This window comes from Stegodyphus dumicola, chromosome 10, assembly GCF_044657685.1.
Source record: "Stegodyphus dumicola isolate Sdum_Otavi_A_Nest chromosome 10, ASM4465768v1".
NCBI classification, from domain to species: domain Eukaryota; kingdom Metazoa; phylum Arthropoda; class Arachnida; order Araneae; family Eresidae; genus Stegodyphus; species Stegodyphus dumicola.
In genome coordinates, this window is record NC_140777.1 from 34,687,373 (window position 1) to 34,709,510 (window position 22,138).

Here is a 22,138-nt window from a genome sequence, read left to right on the forward strand (position 1 = left end):
TATCTAAATATTAAATTTCCTGTGATAAGCTTCACAATCAACAATGGAATATATACTCCAGGAAGTTTAGTGGGCTACAAACCACTCAACACTTACAAGAATATAGAAAGGGTGATATTTTGAAATTTTCACTTTAAAAATTTTATTAAAGTTTTGTTCCTATTTTAACATTTTTATTTCCAAATTTGCATGACATTGCTACATATTTATGTCGTTATGTTAGTTTATTTGCACATAACATGTCCTTTCAAAGGACATAACATGTCTTATTCTTTATAACGAACAAGGAATATTTACTCGTCCGTGTAGCAAATGTTTATTTCACTCATTCACCGTTTTAATCTCGATGATATTTCCTACTTTGCTTCCAGTCGTACAAATCAGTATTAAGACTAGAGAGTATCTATATCTATACAGCCATTTTTCTTTACAGTGCGATGAACTGTACGTGTTAAAGTTGCATTGCTTGTTACTGTTGTAGATGAGAATGATATGTGGAACATTTTTCAGCTCTGTGGTTGCCATGAACAAGTGTGGGACTGTCTTTGCTGAACTCCAAGTGCGGTGATAACACAGTTGAAAGAAAGCTCATTTTCCCATCCTATCATAGTTTTCGATCATATTCACCATAATGACTGTAAGCCATGCCGTACAAAGATACTGGCTCTGATGCAATAACAATTTGCCCGTTATCGAATTTTGATAATGCGGGAACTTCTCTAATTCTGTTACTTGATACCCTGCTTACGGTAAGCTGATTAATTCTAGGTCTGTAAATATTCTTATCCATGGAAAAATTCGTTCTACGGATTTGCTTATTTGCAAAGCCTGGAGGTGGTCATAATGTAAGAGGTTCTACTTTTAAACTTGCAACTAGGCCCGTTGCATAATCAAATTTGTTTGCTTGATAACTAAATTTGTCAAATTCAGTTACAGCGCTCTTTTTTTAAACTTTAATCATATTAGTAATGAGCAGTATTCAAAGCAAAATGTTCTCTTATTACTGATCCTAACACGTTCAAGCCAATGAATGAGTAATATTCACATACTTAACTTATTTTGTATCGTCATTTATTTTCGATTTTGGGGAAGAGCGGTTGCTAGTGAAAGAAAGTACAGAATAATAGTGGAAGGACAGGATTTTAGGAATAAAATCACCTTGCAACATTATTCAGAACCCTGAAAACAGTATATAAGATTCTAAAAAAGAACAGGAAATTAGGAAGTGAGAAGAGGGAGAGTGGTAAAAACAAATTATTCGATGAATAGACTAAAAACAAATATTGGAAATTGTATAGTACCTGATATATAAAAGTAATACATGAAAAAGATTAGATATTGAAAAATAAAGGAAGTCTTTTGTTAATATGGTTAGGAAATTTTAATCGAAATAAATTATCGTTGATTTAAAGTAACATTCAAACAAAATACAGAACTTTGAAGTGTTTACAGCACGCTGCAGGAAAGAGGACAAAAAGAAGTTTTAAAGAATTATTTACAGCCAATCATGGATAATGTTTTTGATTTTAAAACCTTTCGAAATAGAATTTTAGATAAAATACAAAAGTGCAAACAAAGTCACAGCTGCGAAATTTCTCAGTGAATTTACAAAAGTAATTGAATAAGAAAATGGCAACAGCAAATAAAAGGTCTTTTAATGTAACAAAATTAGGCTGTAATAGAAAATAATATTAATAGTTCAACGTGGTTGGAAAACATTACAAATATTTTTAGTTGACGTAAAATTTATAATCTATTAAACATATACTGGATAATTTTATACATATGTGATATATTGAAATATAGTTCTATCAAATACGAAGATTTTAAAAATGAAATTTACTCTCTGTTTAGATCGGAAGACTGTAAAACTAAGATTTTATTGAAAATGAATATTGCTGATTATATGGAGGCTGATTATATGAGTTGAAAACAATCTATTTGAAGATTAAAGATTGAAAAGGTACCCTTCATGGTTAACTAATGAAGTAAAATAAATAAATAAAGTTCGTGTTTTCGTTCTGTTAGGTAAAACACAAGCTCATACTTCAAAAATTTCTAACTTAAAAATAATTATAAAAATATTTTATCTCACGAAGCAACTTTTTTCTTCTTATAGGTCAAAGTGTTATCAAATGAAACTCTTATAGGTCAAAGTATTATCAAACTTGTTTCCATTAGTTGAAGCTTTATTTAATTAAGACAAAATATCATAGCCGAGGTAAAAGTAAACCTCGCCTATGATATTTTATCTTAATAATAGAAATCAGAACTTTAAAGCCTGGAAGATTATTGAAAATATCATTACGAACTTTTCTCAGCATTTATTCCGGCAGACTCAAATTACTTCCTAGCTTTTGAAACACAATTTGAGATAATTGTGTAGCATGTTATGAGGACTTGTGAATGTCTTCAGGTTGATATTCTGGGTAATTCTGTTGCGTGTTATACAAATGTTCTACATTTAAGTGATTATATTGTGTACATCTTGAAACTGAAGAAATGTGTCACTTTAACAATTTGTACTCAGAATTTTTCATGCAAACATTCATTTCAAAATATGTAGTCAAGGAATGAAAACGCATAGATCTGATCGAAAATTAAGTATTGCATCAAAACATCACATCGTGAAAAGAGTTTTGCAAACAAAAGTGGGTAAAATATTTTAGTTGCCTCTTAAATATTTGTAAGCAGACACTGCAAAACTCAGGCACAAAATTAAATTAGTGACGACAAATCTAAGCTTGCATTTTAGACATACACTTGGCTTCCATTCCCGGTTAAATATTCAAACTAAGAATATTGCATAGTTCAAAAGATAGAAACAAGACTGTAAGATTTAGTTTTCTTAGCTATTATAAAATGTGAGACTAGATCTACGTAAGTGTGACCTTGCGAATTCTCGCACGGGCTTGAAAATAAATACAACCAGGGAAGAGTGAGAAGATCCTTTAACTGAAAACAAAATATTTAACAGATTGCAGTGTCTTGCGTGCTTACAAAAGCGCTGACCACTTTCGGTGAGAACTTAAAAGGATAATTTAACACTAAATTTAAAGGCAAAGAGTAGTGCCAGATCACACAATTCAATTAAAATTAACAGGTTGACTCAGAAATCGGTGACGGCAGGATAATAACTTGGCGACAAGAATGCATAGCCAATATTAAGACTAACAATTTGAAATAATTGTGTAACATTCTGGTAGAAACTAGCAACGTGAGTTCACAATAGCGAAATCACGCTAGGTCTAACCGTTTCGCTGCAACAATTTAAATACTCTCGTTCACCCTAACTGATGTACATCCTAGTGATGAAATGCCAGCGGAATAAGAGAATTTAGGAAAGGCTCTGAAAATAAAATAACTATTAGTAAAAATAAATAGGCGGTTTCATTTTATTTAAAAAAATAGTTTCTAAGCATGTTTGAATTATTTTAAACAGGTCCATGGAAAAATAGAAATTAGGATGGAGATGTCCAGAGTAAAACATGTTATCAATATTATTATTTGGTTCTAGATTTTGATACACTGGGTCATCCCCAACTCAATTCATGCTGAAATTTCCAGATTGCTACTATGCAGAAACTTACTTATAGTGAACATCAGGTGACCTCTCTACTTTAATCTGCAAGTGAGCTGAAAAAGATCATCTAGTTTCCTTGGATGTCGTTGATGGTGGCTTTTAGATAGTCCTACTGACAGGGTTCACTAAGCTGAGATGCTTCATCACGTGGATCAGCCATCCTGTGTGCGCAGAAACCCGAAAATTTCACAAGACAGTATAAAGTTTAACACTATGAAGGTTAGAAGGAGTATAATAAAGTAATCAATTGAAAGTTTCTACGCGAGTTATTACACTTCTGTTAACATCATTCCACCAAACGAAAAAAAATGTCTTTGAAACTCAGGACACAGATTCTCAAGAGCTAAAGCATATCAAGAAGACAGTTGTTTGATTATGCACACTATTGTCTTCTGCAGGATGGAATAGAAATCCAGTCAAGTCATTCTATGGCTTTTCTCGGCTTTTAGAATTTTAATATTCAAGCAAAATCTTTGCAGAGTATTAATGAGAAGAGCTTTTATTCAGGAAAGACAATAGTATACATCACATTCTTTTTTTCTCGCACAGTCGGGGAAAAGTCAATGGGTATATGCTCTCTTAAGTGATTAAAGTTTGGTTTAAACATTCATTTTCGACACGTTTACAAATGAAGCTGACATGAAAACTAAAATCGTTCCTCAAATCTAGAGGAATTAACTGTCCTAGTGGTATCGCGCTGACGGGAAGGTGTGATATCATTATGGACAGGCAAATCATCATGCTTTCATTAGCGCTGGCTTTTAAAATGTAAGAAATAATTTCTTTACGCTTATGTAAGAAATTTAATAAGAGCTCTATAAACCAAAAGACATCCGTGCACAATAAGCTAAAATTGGCAGTGTTAGTTAAAGCTTGCAGGGAATGTGATGGTCTAAACTCCTGTACCTGATTTCCCAGAATATATCAGAGATGGTCTAGAAACGCAAACAGCAAGACTTCATTTCTTTCCCGAACCTGCCGGAAAAAAGAAGAATTTTGCTGTGAGAAGTTCACTTGTTATTTCAGAAATCTTAATAATTTCATGCATGAAAGAATAAGCGTCCGTTTTAATTACCCTTTCAGTTAGAAATATCAAGTCTTTACTCATTTACTCTTTGTACTTCTGTCGCAACAGTTTGGTTTATGCGGTTATGGCAAAGCTTGGTGGGCTATTTGCCTAATGGGAGGGATGCCTTCGTGCGTGACTTCGTGGTGAACTGTCTCGTACATACGTTACACGTGGGGAAAACCACAAAAACAGTCATGCAGCCAGTTCGTTTGTGGGATTCGAACCTCGGACCAAACTACCAGTGTTCAGCGACTTTACCGCTCGGCTGCTATTGAACCTCTACATCAAGAGTTTATTAATCCATAATTAAAATAAATTATGAAAAGCTTCTAAGTAAAACAATGTAAAGCTAGTTATCCCAAAAAGCACTATTTTTAAACAAATATTTCCAAAAAATAAAATGAAAGAAATAATTATTTTTCAAGTTATTTCTTTTTTTATCCCACTTTACGAATTCTTCCTTATCGCAAATAATGCACGCAGTTACCAAATAAAAATCAATATGGTATAATGTAACACTACAGTAAAAACCGCTTTAAATTAACAGTTTTATTTTTGTAAAATACTAAAGGATAAGAACATGACTTCAGTTCAATGAACAATCCAAGCAAATATTATGCGTGTCTGCAGTAATGTATTACAGACTAAAGGGAAGTACGATTTCATAATTATTATTACTAAAATTTTGAGCATCCGAATGGTAAACAATGCATAAATATTTCGATATATTCAAAGATAACATTTTTGTACATTCAATCAGATATTCGGTAACTAATGCTTAAAATGCCTTTAAGGAAATACTGAGGTAATTAGGATAACAATAAAAGACAGCAGCCAAAAAAAAAAAAAAACTACTTACATTTGCAGTCAATTTTCGGTCTTTCAAAGAGCATGATTATTGGCGAGGTTAAGCACTGGCTTTCATATATATTCTCGGGAATAATAGTATTTCGAAAGGTGGTGGTCTGCAGAAGGTAGCCGCAGTGACAGATTTCACTGAATTAACATATCGCTAATAAACCAACCCTAAAAGGGCGTGTTAAGATTTTCCTATTCTCACCTGAGCTCGCAGTCTAATGTGCTTAAAATTAGCGATGAAGTGTTAATGTATTGTCTATTTTTTTCAGTCTTTTCTCAGTTTACCACATTTGTGTCCAGTTTTCTCAGTACGATGACTTGCAGTAATTTTTATTATATACGTTTCGTGTGTTAAATGTATTAGTTAAATGTAAAGTTTTTTGCACTTAGGTGACAAAAATTTCAGTTGAATAGCAAAATATCAAATTATTTAAAAACAGCATATCTTGAGAATTTCCGATATACAGTCTCGCGCGCTGGAGATAATAATGTTTTAATCCGTACAGTATTGTCACTGCTCGCTTTCAAATCTCTGAGTTTGCTAAAAATTATTAAAGTTTTACATAATATGAAATATAAAATTCAAACTTCAGAATTCAGAACTCGGACTTCCATGTGCACATGCTCGGGTGGAGGCTACGTTATTCAAAATTATATGGACCTAGGTACCGTCGTTTTTTCACATTGCGACGAACATGCAAATTATTCATTATTTAATTTCTGTAAAAGTAGTACAGGGAAATAATATTTCGTGGCAACAATTTGAAAAGAGACTGACTTCTAAAGGGATACGCCGCCAAATCCCATTTCGTGACACCTAGTCTATTCACACTAACGACCTTTGGGAATAATAAGAGAAGAATACTGAAAGTATTAAGTAGTAGAGATAACTGATTCAGGGTTTACGAATTATCTCTTTATATACTATAGGATAGTACCATATGTAAGAGGATTGAGTAATTTTGAAGTTGTGCTGCAATAAAACAAAGTGCCTACATATCACAGAAGATATGCGATTTCGATATCTTAAATTTCTTCCAGAAGGAAAGCAGTTAGATGGTTTGGTACTTACATTAAGGAATACTAAAAAATATATTTTTTAACTTAAAAGTTTCAGAATTAAATTATTTAAGCAGTGTAGAGGTTTTCGCTATCGTTGCCGCGTGCGTTCCATGTTTCCTACTCTGAAATCAACCTAATGCTTCTACATATGGCGCCCGAACAAAGTATTAGTGGATGATAATTCATACTCATCTGTATTTATTGAATGAGTTTCTTCCTCGCTAGTAGCCTTTTAAGTGAGGATTATAAGGAATCTTTTCCATCCTTACCGCGTGCTTTCGTGGTGTAATCGGAAAAGCCTTCGCCTAGCAATCGGGAAGTTCGGGTTTAAATTTTGACGAGGGCTTTAATTTTTAGTGTTGTTTCTTTACATCTCTTGTTTCTAAAAGCTAATAGACTGCAGTATCCTTCTAAGTGTTTATGGTAACATGCATGAGACGGATAAGTTTTAGGATGGGTATTTTAAAGAAACTCCCACTATCATATATTTCAGCGAATAAAGCAATTTTATGAGAAAACGGAAGCGCTCTAAAGCTAAACATTTAATTAAGAATGTTTGCTCTACAAGGATACCAAAAACAGAAAGTTAATTATGATCACAAAATATGTTTTAAATTTTCTTAAAAGCACTTTTGAGTAAATCGCAGAGAAATCTCAAATGAAAATACACATTTACGAATATTTTAACAGAAGTACAATTTCATAAATGCTTTTCTTTATTCTGTTTGAGGCAAACATTTTATACATCTACTACTACTCACGAAATGTTAATGCTTTTATCTCGAACATTCTCTGAATTCTATTCTTTCGATAAAACCATTTGGACAAATTTCCAACCCAAGCTAGCGATTCTTATTCTGACATGTATTTCTTGAATTGGTGCTCGCAAATTGGGCCATAAGTCCAAATGCGATACTCTGTGTATCATTAAACTAGGAAACATGTTCGGACAAGCACGAAATAAACGAAAAGAGTACTACTCGGCAGAAGGGCAATTAGCACGAATCTTGCATATAAATGCTGCATTTGAGAGAATAGTTTAACGATGGAATGTAATCTTTAGGGTCCCTGTCGAGGTCGTCTGGATCCAAGAAGATAAGGAAGAAGTCCAATAATGATTTCTAATTTATTTTGTTGTCATGGGGAATGTAGTAACGGAAGGAGTTTTCTTAAAAGTGAAAGAGACTCTATGTCTAATATCGAATGCAATTATCTGATGCTGTTAGTACGCTACAAGTGAAAAATTTTGATTTTACAACTTGCGCATATTCCTTCGAGCTAAAGTAATAACTTTTACACTTAAGTTAAAAAAATACTAATGACTTTAATTTTTAAATTATTCTTTGAAGAGATGAAGAAACAAAAGTTAGCAGAAAGTTCCTATTCATTATGTGAGACTAGAAAAATCATTAAAAATGAACACACTAGAAAGTCATAAATAAATCATTTATATATATAAGTGTCCCAAAACACTGATAATACCTAATGTTTAAAATATTGTCAAAACTTACAGTTGATGAACATTTTATAATTTTAGAATTCTACATTTCCACAAGAGAATAAACATTCAAAAAATGTTTACAAAGAACACATTTGCAATGTACAACCGTTAGGTTTGTTTCCAAAAAAGAGACACAAAATGTGGCAATGTTCTTGATCCGAATTCGAAATTTGGACCTCCCAGCTGCTAGCCGGACGTGCTTCTAGCTTCTAAATGTAGATATGTGGTGAGGTAGAAAATTCCTTACGTTCTTTCCACCACAGGTGATGAGTGAATATTCAGGAGGTGAGGAATCATCATTTGCCACATTTTAGTTTGGGTGCCATTTGTAGAGTCATAAATTTCATATCGGAGTAGGAAACTTTTAGCGAAATCCTTGCTAGGATTCGAACTCCTGCCCTCCCGACTGCTAGTTAAATGTGCTTCCAGTTATATCCACGACAGCATGCTGTACAGAGGGAGAAAATTACCTGTAAGACCATTACGAAATTACCAACTTATTTAAGGAGAAAAAATTTAAAGATCTCTTATTTTTCGTATCAAATATTTAGTTGTAAGACAATATAATTAATCTTTATTGATTGTAAGAATATTTACATTTATAAGTTTGCTTATCATTTTCAGGGAGATCAGAATACTTAAACGAGAATATACCAGATGTAAAAGCACTCATCGGTCTTCTCTGTTTTTGCTAACTTCTTAAATCTACAGCCGTAATAGATTTGTGAGACTTTTAGGACATGGATAAAACGAAAGAGGAATTTAATTATTTACATTCATTTTAAATTATATATTAGTATTATCAAAGTAGAAATTCGTTAATTAAAATAATTTATTGAATTTTTACTAAAACACTACTTATGCACACGAGTTGCCGTTTCTCTCACTGTTCAAGTGGAAAAATTCTGCTTATACCAAGATTATGAGCTTCAATTTTTATTCTATTAATATTTTCCGTTTTGAAAATCACTTTACGTTTTCCAAAGGTAGTTGCTGATTGTGCCGTAACATGACTGGATTTAGCCGTTTAGATTATAGCAAAGCACACTTGGGCTATCTGCCTAAGGAAACGGCTGCCTTCGTGAAGGATGTTTCAAGCGAAAATGCCTCGAATTCTTGGTATACATGGGTAAATCCAATTCAGTTAACCCCTCGCAACATCAATCGAATTAATAGTGTTTATTGGTTTTATCCGCTCAGCAGCTGACGGGCTCCCATAGCGTTAATTTCGTTTCAAAGTGTTGCAGTTTTTATAATTCGTTTCTGCGTAGTAGTAAATTACTTTTACGCAGTTTGTACTTGAAATATTATTAAATACATCAGTGTAGACAAAGGTTTGTGTTTAAAAAATTGACAAAGACTGATTTAGTAATATTTATCTGTAATTCTATATGGATATTAACGCGAAATATTGGAAAATGAGATAAAATTTAGCTAAGTAAATTAAGTTTTCTTTTTGTGAGTTTAACTTCACAAAAAGAAATGAATGTGAAATCAATGTGAGAATATGAGAGATGAACTTACGTTATTAATTCCACTTTAGAAATCTAGTAAATACCTTCTTGTTTAACAAAACTCGAGAGTACTATCGGTATTTCTGACTATATCAGCATGAATTTAAGCTTCAAGAATTTTCCCGTACGTACTCTCTCTCAGTGGGCATATGAAAGGACCCATGGGAACTATATGCAGTGAGCGAATGGTTTCCAGAATAGGGTCATTAAGTTCTGTCTGTCGCATAGAGGAATGTATATAGCAGACATGAGAGCTCAGCAGATACTTTGCTACTAGTTCTGTGAGTAACCTAACTGAATGATTTGTTTAAGCAAAACAATCATGATATGGTTAGCGCTTAGAAAAACATGTGCATTTTCCCATAGAAGCGAAATATGTGGCTATAAATTTTACATAAAATGAAGCAAAGCTTTTTAAGACATTGATGTGACACTGATAATTAAAACTAATTTATCTCTTAAACAATATCAGATCTTCTGAAATTGTTTTGCAACTCTTGTAATCGAGTCCTTAGCCACAAAACGGATATTAGTCTCGAAATGAGATTTTGCGTTGGTTCGCTATAAATGCCGCATTACTGTTCAAATTTTTGCCACCAAATATTATAATTCTGTTTTATTTTCAAAGAAATTAGATAATGAAGAATCTGCATGAATGTAAGTATTTTCTTTGCATTCTGAAAAAAAAAAAAAAAAAAGCCATTGAATTTTGAATAACGTAGTCCTTCACCTCAACATTTGCACCTGAAAGTTCGAATTAGTTTTATTATTTATTTCATATTTTGTAAATCTTCAATTAAGTTTTGGTTAATAAACTCATCGATTTGAAAGCAAACAGGGAAAAACAATTAGAAATAAAATTTTTTTGTCTCCAGTGCAAGAATCTGTTGCATTCGGAAAAATGTACCTTTCAAGTTTCATTAGCAAACTCGGCTTCATGAAAGCAATGTGCTTACCATTGCCGGAAATTAATACTTTTAACTTCCGCGCGTCAGAGTGTTGTCATTGTATATAGCATAATATGTATACAGATTTAATCTGAAAAATTGTTAAGTAATAAATTAAGCAATTTAAAAGCAATAAACAGTGCTATTAAGAATATTGTTTTCTACTATTTATTGTAATCGATTCAAATAAACATGTATTAAAATCATTCGATATCTAATTAGAAATACTAAATATTTTTAAGAAATTGCATTAGCTAGACTTATTAAAATGACTATATTCCTTTCTTTTTTATAATAAGTGGGACTTTCGTCGTGAGCGGTTATTTCTTAAAGAAATAATATAGCGAATATAAGAATATGTATGGCAACCTCTAACACTGTATCGGAAATTCTAAAGATACGCCATTTTTTTTTTTTTTTAAATATTTTGTGATTTTGCTGTTGAATTGAATTTCATGTAGCATAAGTGGTATTTAATAAATAAAGTTAATATACAAGATATTAGTATAAAAAATTTAAATGTTTTGGTAGCCAACTTACTAAGAAAACTGAATATTGATATCAAGATCTGAGAAACATCCATCCTAAACTTTGAAAAATATTTTTTCGAAGCTTCCAGAATGTTGCCAAGCTGGCGAGAAATCTGTAATCATAACCAGAGATCGAAAACTTTCTGCTCATTTCTACGGTTGTTTTTCAGCTGTAACGTACGATGGTTACAGAATAACAGAATTACAAAAATATACAAGACAATACATGAAATAGACACTCACAAACAAATGTTTCGAGTAAATAGAAATATGTATAAAATCTATCAGTTGCCATACAGCTAGCGAATAAATAAATAAATGAAACTATTCATAAAGACCAAATTTAATCAATCACAAACTGAACATAAGCCTAAAACAATATTTTCTATGCTATACTATTCTGAGAAGGCAAAACTAAAATACTGCCTTAAAACTGAAGTAAGAAATTTTGAATTATCCTTGTAGATACTCTATCTTGAATAAAGTGACTGATTTTTAATAGGTACACAAAAATTGTCTGTTCTGTAATCCGGCCTAATTTTGCCGAAACAAAAGCTGTATTTAATGCATAAGTGAATAAATTGTATTGAGAATTATTTGCCCCATTTATTACATTATTACTTTCCCTTCACAATGTGTATTACTACTAGCTGTTATTTTGTAAACTGGACTGGCTACAAAGTTCAAGAGTCTCACATCATTGCCACAATATGATCACATACAATGCATAGAATAATCTAGAGAAGCCAACAAGTGAAAAATCAATGCCGTTGTGTATGCAGAATATTAATCAGTTTAGCGTGGATTTGTGCCATAAAATGTATGGATTTGTCTTTAAGCAGAATATTTAAAAGCGGGGATTAGATAAGAATATGTTGCGAATAGTTACAAAATTAAGATCTTTTTATTTTTATTTTATTACATATTCCGAATTTAGGCACTACACAGAAAGAGAGGAATACCCCGTGTAAGATGTTTTAAGGGAAATGGGGCTTGAATCCACGTTACACATGCGAAAAAGTGATTTTAATATGTTAATTTTAATAATAAATTGTCATCTTGTCTTTTTTTCAATAATAATTTTACAAATTAATGTTATATTTTTAAGCAAACCAATCAATTTGAAGCGGAATTTCAGGCTTACAACATTAACAAAAACTTTGTCGTGCTATCCTAATGCTAAGTAATGAAAAAAATATTATTTCCCCGTTTTATGTCTTTTAAAATTTCGCAAATGAATTCAAAAAATTCCTTCAGTAAAACTCGCTTCATATTGCAGACTAATTCACAATTTTAATGCGATTCAACAGCCATATTGCTAGAATAAATCGAAGCGCGTTCCGACCATTGCATTTCAGAAATATAATTGAGAATGAAATTACAAGTAAATGCTGTCAAAATATTTCAAATATTTCAAGCTTTAAGTTATGTACAGAACAATTTACTTATTAATAATATTGTTAAGAGTTCTTTTCTACTCATTTGAATTTTTGCGGTTTTAACTGAAACATGATTTATTCTAAAATTTAAGAAGATATTCTTAAAGTTGTTGTATTCTCTTTCCTGACAGCTTACCGTAGTGCTGTAAGTTCTTTTGTTAATTGAAAGCTCTGGAGGATCCTATTTCGGAAAGCTCTCACTGATTCCTGATGCCCGCCGGTTCTAAAGCACTAAAATAACTTAACAACGGCACCTGATTTAAATGTGGTGGATAATAATTCGTCAATACCTGGATTTGGAGACTGGACGCATTCCGCCCTAGTCGCTAAGCATGAAGAAGGGGTCCAGTAAGAATGAAAGGAATTTTTCCCTTCCTCACCGTGTACCTTGGGAGTCGAATTGGAAGTCATTCTGACTATCAGTCGGGATATCAGGATCTCCGGTCCAAGTGAAAGCACCGCTGGCTTTTCCTGTTTCTTTCTCCGAAAAGCCTAATAGACTCAACATATTATGTTTCACATTCTGCGGCTTCGGACATTGCGGCCATGCATGCAACTTTCTGCTTCCTTTTCCCAAGAGTTGCGGAATTTCTAAGTTTGCACATGTTATTTTTCTCGATATGTTTAATAGCTCCTGCAAATTCATGGGGATCTTTATCTAACCTTGATTCAATTTCGTGGATACTTCCTTTGCACATGCTGTGAAAGTCTGATAGCTTCTTCTGTAAGAAATTAACAGTTTTTAAAATAATGCACGAGGAGAAGGACTATGAGAACAAAGCACTCGCTTCCATTTTTAAAATGCATTTAAATTATCTATGCTTCAAGATAGAAGATTTGTTCACAGTATGTGCAGGAGTCAAACATAAATTATAATACTGCATTTTACATACTTTGTAAGCACCTTTTGTGTACTCCTTTCAGAACGAGACGCGACTTAAGAAGAAAGAAATACTAATTAATAACCAAACGAATTTTACTTTCAGAATATTGAACTCAGGATAAAAAATAATGACTCTCATGCCACTTCTTTTAAAACCGTAAATCTGTAAGTTTTCTCACTAACGTTATAAATGTGGAATGAGATAAAAAATAATGAAGATTAACATCTTTCACCTGCCACAGAGTTCATATTTTCGACAATTCAAAACATATGAACTCACACAACTATACATTCTCGATTGAAGGTATTTTACAGTTCTAAGTTTAGAAGTTTAGAGATATCGATTATTACTTTTCATGAGTACTATGGGAAAACAATTGACGTTTTTTGAAGTTAAACCATTAAATTTGAGTTTGTAAACAGCGCGTTTTATGAATAGAAAACCTCATCCATCTGCATCATAATGCAATAGAAAAAGTTTCGTTAGGTATTTAAGATCGACTTCTCTATCGGCAAATTTTCCTTTCTTTACAGTTGATATCTTGCCAGATGGCTGATGAAGTAGAACGTGCTCTCAAAGGTGCTTTTTTGAATTTTAGAGAATCCGTTATTTATTCAATGTAATCTCTCTAACAGGTCAACGAACTCATCGATCAGCCTTCAGCAACTTCGGTAACTTCAGCAGTTCTGGGGTTCATCAAATTGCTTTACCTCCGTTCGACGATAGCAGTCGAAGAGCAATTTATTACCTCCTGGTAGAGTAGGGAAAGTTTTATGTAATGTGTGTAAAATTTCAATATAAGTTACTTTCGAAATACCTCCCGAGAAAAAGGGGCTTCTCTTGATTGAAAAAGTATTGGATTGCCTTTTGGGAAATAAAATTTTCGAAGTATTAGAGTTTCAGCATATTGTTTAAAGAATTTATCTGAGACGTAATTATTTCATTTCTCCTCGTCTGTCTTTTTTCCTTTTAAGGTAACGAAAGAGAGTTTATAGTTTATTTTTATAGAAGATTTAACGAAGTATTTAAGTAAATTAATTGTATGTTTGTTCCTTGATCTTTTTCTTACTGAAACAATTATGTGATCCAGTTTTAAACACAGTTATGAAAGTATATAGTGTAATGGCCACACTGATTAAAAAAAAAATTTGCCTATCCAAAAAAGTATATTTTGCAACGCCTATTGGTATGCAAAGAACCTTTATACTGTATACACCTCAAGAATAATCTAAAATCACATTTTTTGTTAAGGTAGTGCAAGAATAATAGCTGATTGATGCGTCGTCTATCCAAAATTCATATTAATCCACGGACTGATAAGATAGCTCGAGCAATTTAGAGATTTTGGCAGAAAAAAGATTTTCCTGTGGATGTTCATAAATATTTTGAAATGTTGCCAATAAAGCGGGACAAGTGGGAATAGCTTCTGGAGAAATATAATTCAATATCAGGGCAGTTTTTGAAATTAGATTATATTCTTGAGCTTCATGAATTTATTTCCTTTGCATTATGATGGTGAGCTCATTTTCTCGTCCTGATTTGAAACATGTCTGCGATGGCGTTAATTTCTCCGACCGGAAACTGCTTATAGATTCAATTTTCTTTGGTTCTGTAGTAGTGTCAGTAAGTTAAACAAGAAACAATCGCCTCCAAAATGTGCAAGAAGTCGCTGGTTTTAGCTGTATGATTTTATTATTTAAATTCTGATTATTTTGTGTTAGTTTTGAGAAACCACCTTATTATCTCAAGTATTTATCTTAAAGTCAAAATTACGGTAAACTAAAGTCACAGCAAATTATTATTCTGTTAGCGTTGTCAGCATAGTTTAGCAAAATAGATATGTTTTCAGAATTCATGACCTCAAAAATTTCAAAAATGTAATTTGTGGTAATGCGGTGCTCATCTTTATTTTCACACTAGCCTGAATAATATGTGAATTACTTCTTTGTTACGTACCTTGAATAATTTTTCAAATTTACCATATCGTGAACTGTATATTAAAACATATTACACAACATACAATGCATTATAAATTGCTGTAATCTGATCTGACCAGTGAATTGATACATTATTCATAGTATTCCTGAAGTATACAAATAAAAAATATATTCAAAAATGAATTAATTGGCTTAAACTGGATGAGACAATTTATACATTTCAGATATTTAAAAAATGATTCGATTAACAACAGAAACTAAAACATTCCTAAATGACTAATACATTGCCTGATTTAAAACAAATTAAAAATGAGTACTTAAAGTTATGATTAATAATATGAAGAGCACAAATGGTACTCGCCTGCAATGGCAATGTATAAATCTTTCAAAAATTTGTACAAAGAAATTTTTAGGCGATAATGATATAAGGGTTAGCGCTTTTATATCAGCTTTATAATCAGCATAAATTTTTATGATATAAGATTCAGACATAACTACACAGCTGAATGAGTACAGAAATACATTTCCTCATGACAGAAAATATATTTTTCAGACATTTGAAGAAATGGATATAAAATGAACAATGTTTTTGTTGAAAAGGTGCGTTTTTGGATAAATTTAGAGCAAAAGAGTTTGCTTGCCTTGCGTATTATTACTGCACTATTTGCCTAGGTGAATTTTAAATGAAAATTCAATGATATTTTGCAGTGTTTATTATATTACAAAAATACAACTTAAGAGTTTTATGTAAATTTTGTAATTTTTCACAAATTTAATATGGGGATGGCGATTAATGAACGGCATGACATATTAATAGGATGGGAACTATAATGGAAGTATAAAAGCGTTTTCACTTAGTTATTTAACATATGACTTAGGCAGGTGCCCTGAAAATAACGGATCTGATATAATTTGACTAACTTTATATCAAACATTTATAATGACATCTAAGCAAAAAGCGTGCAATTTAAATATTGTTTGCCTTTTGAGACTCATATAAGTTCAGTCACTCGCCGCCGCTACAACTGAGGAAGATCAATGGGTAGGCTGATCAGAGACAAGATTAAGAATTAATTGACTCGGAGAAGAAAAATGAATAAAAATAATAAGAAAGAAAATTTCAATAATTGACTCAGTGTTAATAAGAAAAACTATCCTTCAAATCTCCGTTAATAACATGCTCAAAAGATATAATAATTCTACGGTGAAGGGAGAGGATATGCTTAAATTCATTTCTTTAACCCATAATACATCCAGAATGAAAGAAAAAAAGAGCATTTATGTTTCGTAAAACAGAACTGAAGAATCTACTTCATTACTGAAAGTTAGATCGTCCTCTATTTGGTAGCAAAAGCTTCCATTTGGTAGCTAGCATTTGGTAGCTTCGAATGCAAAAGTATCACCTCTTACTCAACACAACAATCATAGGTAATTTCAAAACAGAATAAAATTTTAAATATGCATTCATAAGCGAGTTTAAAATGTGTGTTAAATTACGAGATCATCACATTTGTGTTCTGTATATCACACCAAAGGAAAAAAAGGGTTTTCATTTGAAAAAATGTAATTTGATAAATGAGAACTACATTAAAATCTGGCGAGCATAAAATATGTTCACGAGTTAGTGGAGCTTAAGAGATAAAACATTCCGAATGAATAATACACTGACGAATATTACTCAAAAAAAGTCGAAATTAAAGTTAATTACTAATCATCTTTGAATTTAAGAATATACCTTCATAAGTTACCAAATCTGTGAAAGGTAGAATTTTTGTAGCACCGGCCACTGTGTAATTTTTGATATACATGTACTAAACAAAGTTTAACTTTGAAATAAAGCCCGCAGTAATATAATATGAACATAAACATTATCTAATATTAAACATTGTAGTTATCTTATTATCCTGAAATCTTAGTCTTTGGGTTCAAATATATTTTGAACACTCTTATTTCCATTCCAGTATGATTAATATTTTAGTCGCAACATAATAAAAGAAAAATACTTATAATTTTAAATCTGCAGAGTAATTGATAAATAATTTCGTGTAATTTCATAATTATTTATGAAGCTAAAATTACGATGTATGTCTGTTTGCGTTAATATAAATAGTCTATCCCCCATAAAACGCACCCCATTGACTCATATACCATGTATTATAAACTTCAAGGGTTAGATAATGGCATTAAATCAGAATAATACTTTATTAATGCACGACAGGCCTTCACTTTAAAGCCAATATTACGGCGATTGTTGTTGGAACAGCCTAATAAACTTTTTGTTCCATATTCGCCCTGGATGGCATAGGGGTAAGCGGAGGTTGACTGCTAGTACGGAACCGAGGACATGGGTTCCATTCTGATGAAAAACTTGGTTATTATATGTGTCATCGTTTCCACTGTGTTCGAGTGTACAATATCAACACCCCTTGTGCTGTACGTAGCAAAGCTTTTAATAATAGAATAGTTAAATAACCAATGGATATGATACTTGGCCGAAAGAGCGAGACTGGGTCAATAATTAAAGGAGTTTTGGACATGCTATTGCGAAACAATAGCTGTTTCACTTAATGATGAGAAAGAAAAAAACTATGTCCTGTTCAATACTCTAGCCAAGTTCGGTGACATAGTATAGTTCATCCTTTCCGTTGTATATATATATTAACCTACACCGAAAATACTAATAAAACAACCAGAACGCCTAGCCGCTACTAAGTTAACAGCTGGAGGAAAAGAATAGCAGACGTGTGCTATACTAGCGAAATTATGATCTGTCTTTAAATTATTCGTTTCACTCGTTTAAATACTCTCTTTAATTCCCTTAATTTGCATCCTGGCGAGGAAATGCAAGGGGAAATTGGGAATTCAGAAAAGATACCAAAATTAAAAAACTGGTCAGTGAACTAAGGGAAACCCTACGATGAAATCATCAGTGCTATCTTCAATAACTTTAATTGAAAAATACTTATTGACTGATCCAACTGGCCTAAATTAGCACCCAGTTTCATAAGCTGTCTTAAGGTTCAACTATGTCAAGATTGCCAGTAATAATGTATTTATGGTCAGAATCCAAATAAGGAAGGGCCCACTAGCGGCCGAGCGAGAACGCTGAACACTGGTAGTTCGGTCCGAGGTTCGAATCCCGCGAACGGGCTGGCAGCATGGGTGTTTTCGTCATTTTCTCCATGTGTAACGTATATACGAGCCAGTTCCCCTTAGAAAGTCCTCCACGAAGGCATCCCTCCCCTTAGGCAGATAGCCCTAGTGTGCTTTGCCATAATTAAATACACCACACAACACCACCAAATAAGGAGGATACTGGATCATTGCATAGTTGCTTCTATAGTGGCTGAAAAGTTACGAAGTATTTTGTTGTACTTGAAACAAAGCTGAGACTTGGAATCAATTTCAGGAGAAAGACACTGCGACTTTATCTATCTATCTGTCTATATATATAACGCAAATTAAAGTAAATAATGCTATCGTAATTCAACCCATATTCAATTCGGAATAAGCATATGCAAAAAAAAAAAAAAAAAAAAAAAAAAAAACACGCTGGCTAAACTTGAAAAAAAAAAAAAAAAAAAAAAAACGGGGTTTAACTGTCAAAAACAAAAATGAAATGAAAAATGTATATCTTTCGCTGCAATGTCATCAAGGGGTTCTGACGCAACGAAAGAAGTAAGTAAATCAGTTTGATAGCGATGCAACGAAAGATGTAAATTTCTCATTTCATTTTTGTTTTTGATATGTTTTGCCCCCCCTTTTCTTACAGTTTCCCAGCGTGCTTCTCTAGTATTTTTACCTTTGCTTTTTCGGTTTTTGCATATATTTATTACGAACTGAACTAAACATGGGATGAATGTTAACCGTATTATTTATTTTAATTTATTTTGCATTATTACGAGCACTTATTGTTGATTTAAGTGCACAACTGGATTACATTTTTCACTGCTTTTTACTTCGTATTTATTCTTTTGTATATGTATAATATATATATACACAAAGTGTTTCATATTAAATGGTAGAAAAAGAAAGCATAGTACATACACTATAACCGATTTATTAAGCTGAAACAAACTAATTCTGAAAATTCTGAAATTAATTCTGAAACTGTTGCCAGGCGGAAAATCTTTCGGTTACGAAATCGCCGCTAGAAGCAGTGTTAATCAAAATGACGCCATCTATGCAGGAGAAAGCTTATTGCGTTTTTGAAGGAATATGCCAAATCATCATCGTTTATCGCCGTTCAAAGATATTTTTGCACGGAATTTGCTAAAGAATTACCGCATTGTCACAACATCGAACGATGGGTGAAGGAGTTTCAGGACACGGGCTGCTTGTGTAAGAAACCTATCCAGGATGAATAGCAGTCAAAACCAAAGTGGTTGAAAAAATTTCGTGGAGTGTTTTTAGGCAGTCCCGCAAAATAAACGCGCCGTTCGAGTTCTGAACTCTGTGTTCCTCAAATAACGGTGTAACCGTGTGTTACGGAAACTTCTGCAGTTCCGGCCATACACCTTTCAGGTGGTGCAGGTGTTAAAAATTTCTGACAAAGTGTTGCGTGGAGTTTTCTGTAAGAATCTGCAAGATAAGCTGGGCGTAGACGGTTTGGCTAACAGACTTGTGCTTAAGGATGAAGCCACTTTTAACGTTTCTCATAAAGTTAAGCTCTGGTTCTGGTAAAGTTAATTTACGATTTAGGGGCAAGGAAAATTCACATGGTGTAATGGAAATGAGTGTGATCTTTCCAAGGTCACTGTTTTCTGCATCATTTCCAACAGTTGTGCTTTCGGTCTCTTTTTTTTTCTTCTTGGAAAAACTGGTTAACGTGTGCATTTACCGAGATATGCTATCAGAGTGGTTGTTTCCTCAGTTGGAGGAAGCGTTCCTGATTTCATTCTGAACCAAGATGGTATTTCGCCACATTTTCATAAAACGTACGCCAGTACCTGAAACCTACACTATCGTTTGATTGGCCGTGCTGGAGCAAACGATATGCTATTGCTTTGTTGGCCACCAAGATCCCCGAATCTCATTTCTTCTGACTTTTTCCTGTGGGGGTTTTCTTAAAGATAAAGTTATTGGTGTCTGCATTCCCCCAGTATTTCCCAGTGCATTTCCCGCAATTGAAGCAGCTGGTAACGGTTCTCGAGCGATTAACAAAGGATATTCTATGGTGAGTGTTACAGGAACTGGAATACTGCATAGATATTTGCCATGCCAACGGATGGCCACATATAACACATTCATAGAAATTGGGATGACTATAGTTTTACTTCTAATTTTACTTAATAAAGTAATTACAGCGTTCATAGGTATGCAGTGGTTTAACAATCGTCTTTATCTTATTCAACTAATCTAATTTGAATGTTAGTTACCTAATTATTCACTTTCACTGATCTGATATGTGTCATAGTGAATTCAATGTTCAGTTTAAAAAAGGGCTTTTGTTTTTATTTGCTAAAACTTACTTGCTATTTTCATTTCGAAAGAATAGTATCTATATTTAAATGAGTATCTACTTGAAAGAGAGACTGTGTCCATATATTGAAACAAAAAGCAATTTCTTCATATATTTACATTTTTGATCTTCTGATCATTAACATTAAAACAGGAAAGCGAAAAACTGGCCCTCATAATGGCAATAATTTCTTTATCTTTACATATATTACCACATAAATGTACCTTTCGAATTGTAACTGTTTATTGGTTTTACGAAACCACAATATTTGTTAGCTTAGTATTCTGCGAAAATATATTTCAAGACTCGTTTCGATTGATTTTGCTTCCGAAACTCTTTTGTTTTGTAGTACTCATGGACAACCGTAAAAGAAATTTTCTGGGCGCAAATTGTGGTAACTTTTTAAATATTCGCGTTTGCTAATTATGTTTCTAATCTACACATGGAATGAGTAATTACAAAATATAGGCTCTAGAGTATGAAGCTTTGCACTTAATTTCGGAAGTTCGTTTTTTCGTTATTCTGTGACCTGTCTATATTTTGCGGTGGTTAATTACTTTATCAATAACGCTTCGAAACATCCTCTCATGAATAGCTCGACGCACAATACGCAATGCATCTATCGCCATCTGCAATGGCCCTTCTTAATGTTCATAGCATTGGTTTGCTATCAAAAGTTTCCTGAAAGCAACCCCGGCAAAATTACACATCCATAATTAATTAGTAAAAGAAGTTCTAAGTTCGCTTCTCGAAAGCAACTTGCAAACGATGCAATTGCAGAGATTTGGGAGGCTTTATCAAATTGCCTTTTACTGATCCAGCTATTCAATTGGATTGTTAGCGAAGACTGCATACCTCTGTAGTTACGTTTATTTTCTTATATTCCTCTCTTGAACATAGCCATTCAGAATCCATCATACAAATCTTCAATTGGATAAAAATAATCCCAAATTTTGAATTTACTTAGCAATCATGGAAAATTTTGAAGTATTATTCATGGTAAATTATTTAGCATATTGTATATAAATAGAGATGTCCTACTAGTGTTAATTTATTCGGAAATGGAAAATGTTTTTTTAGTTATATCTGTTAATTTAAATATTTCCTCTCTCTTATTCAGAAGATGGGCTTTCAAATAACGTTTGGTTTATATACGTTGCAGATATAAGTCAGACAATGAAGTTTAATCAAGGCAAACAATCCTTTAATATCCATATAAATAAATATTTAGAAACCTTCCTAAACTAAACACTACTTGGGAATACTGTTTTGGAAATCTAAACTTCACAAAGTATGATATTTTAAAAATGATATATATAATACATTCTTCATAATGTTGAAATAAACATCTTC

The 22,138-nt window shown here is 32.6% G+C and overlaps 1 long non-coding RNA gene across 4 annotated transcripts in view; it reads right to left on the reverse strand.

Annotated features, from left to right (window-relative positions):
- The window catches only part of LOC118183775 (uncharacterized), a 66,007-nt gene that overhangs the window by 4,573 nt on the left and 39,296 nt on the right, over nt 1–22,138 (reverse strand). The window contains exon 3 of one of the 4 annotated variants that reach the window (XR_015043387.1): nt 8,012–8,543. The exons of 2 other annotated variants lie outside the window; for them this stretch is intronic. This is a non-coding gene — a long non-coding RNA (uncharacterized LOC118183775). Of the gene's footprint in view, nt 1–8,011; nt 8,544–22,138 lie in introns of those variants that run through there. One more of the 4 variants, XR_015043386.1, reaches the window with a different exon arrangement.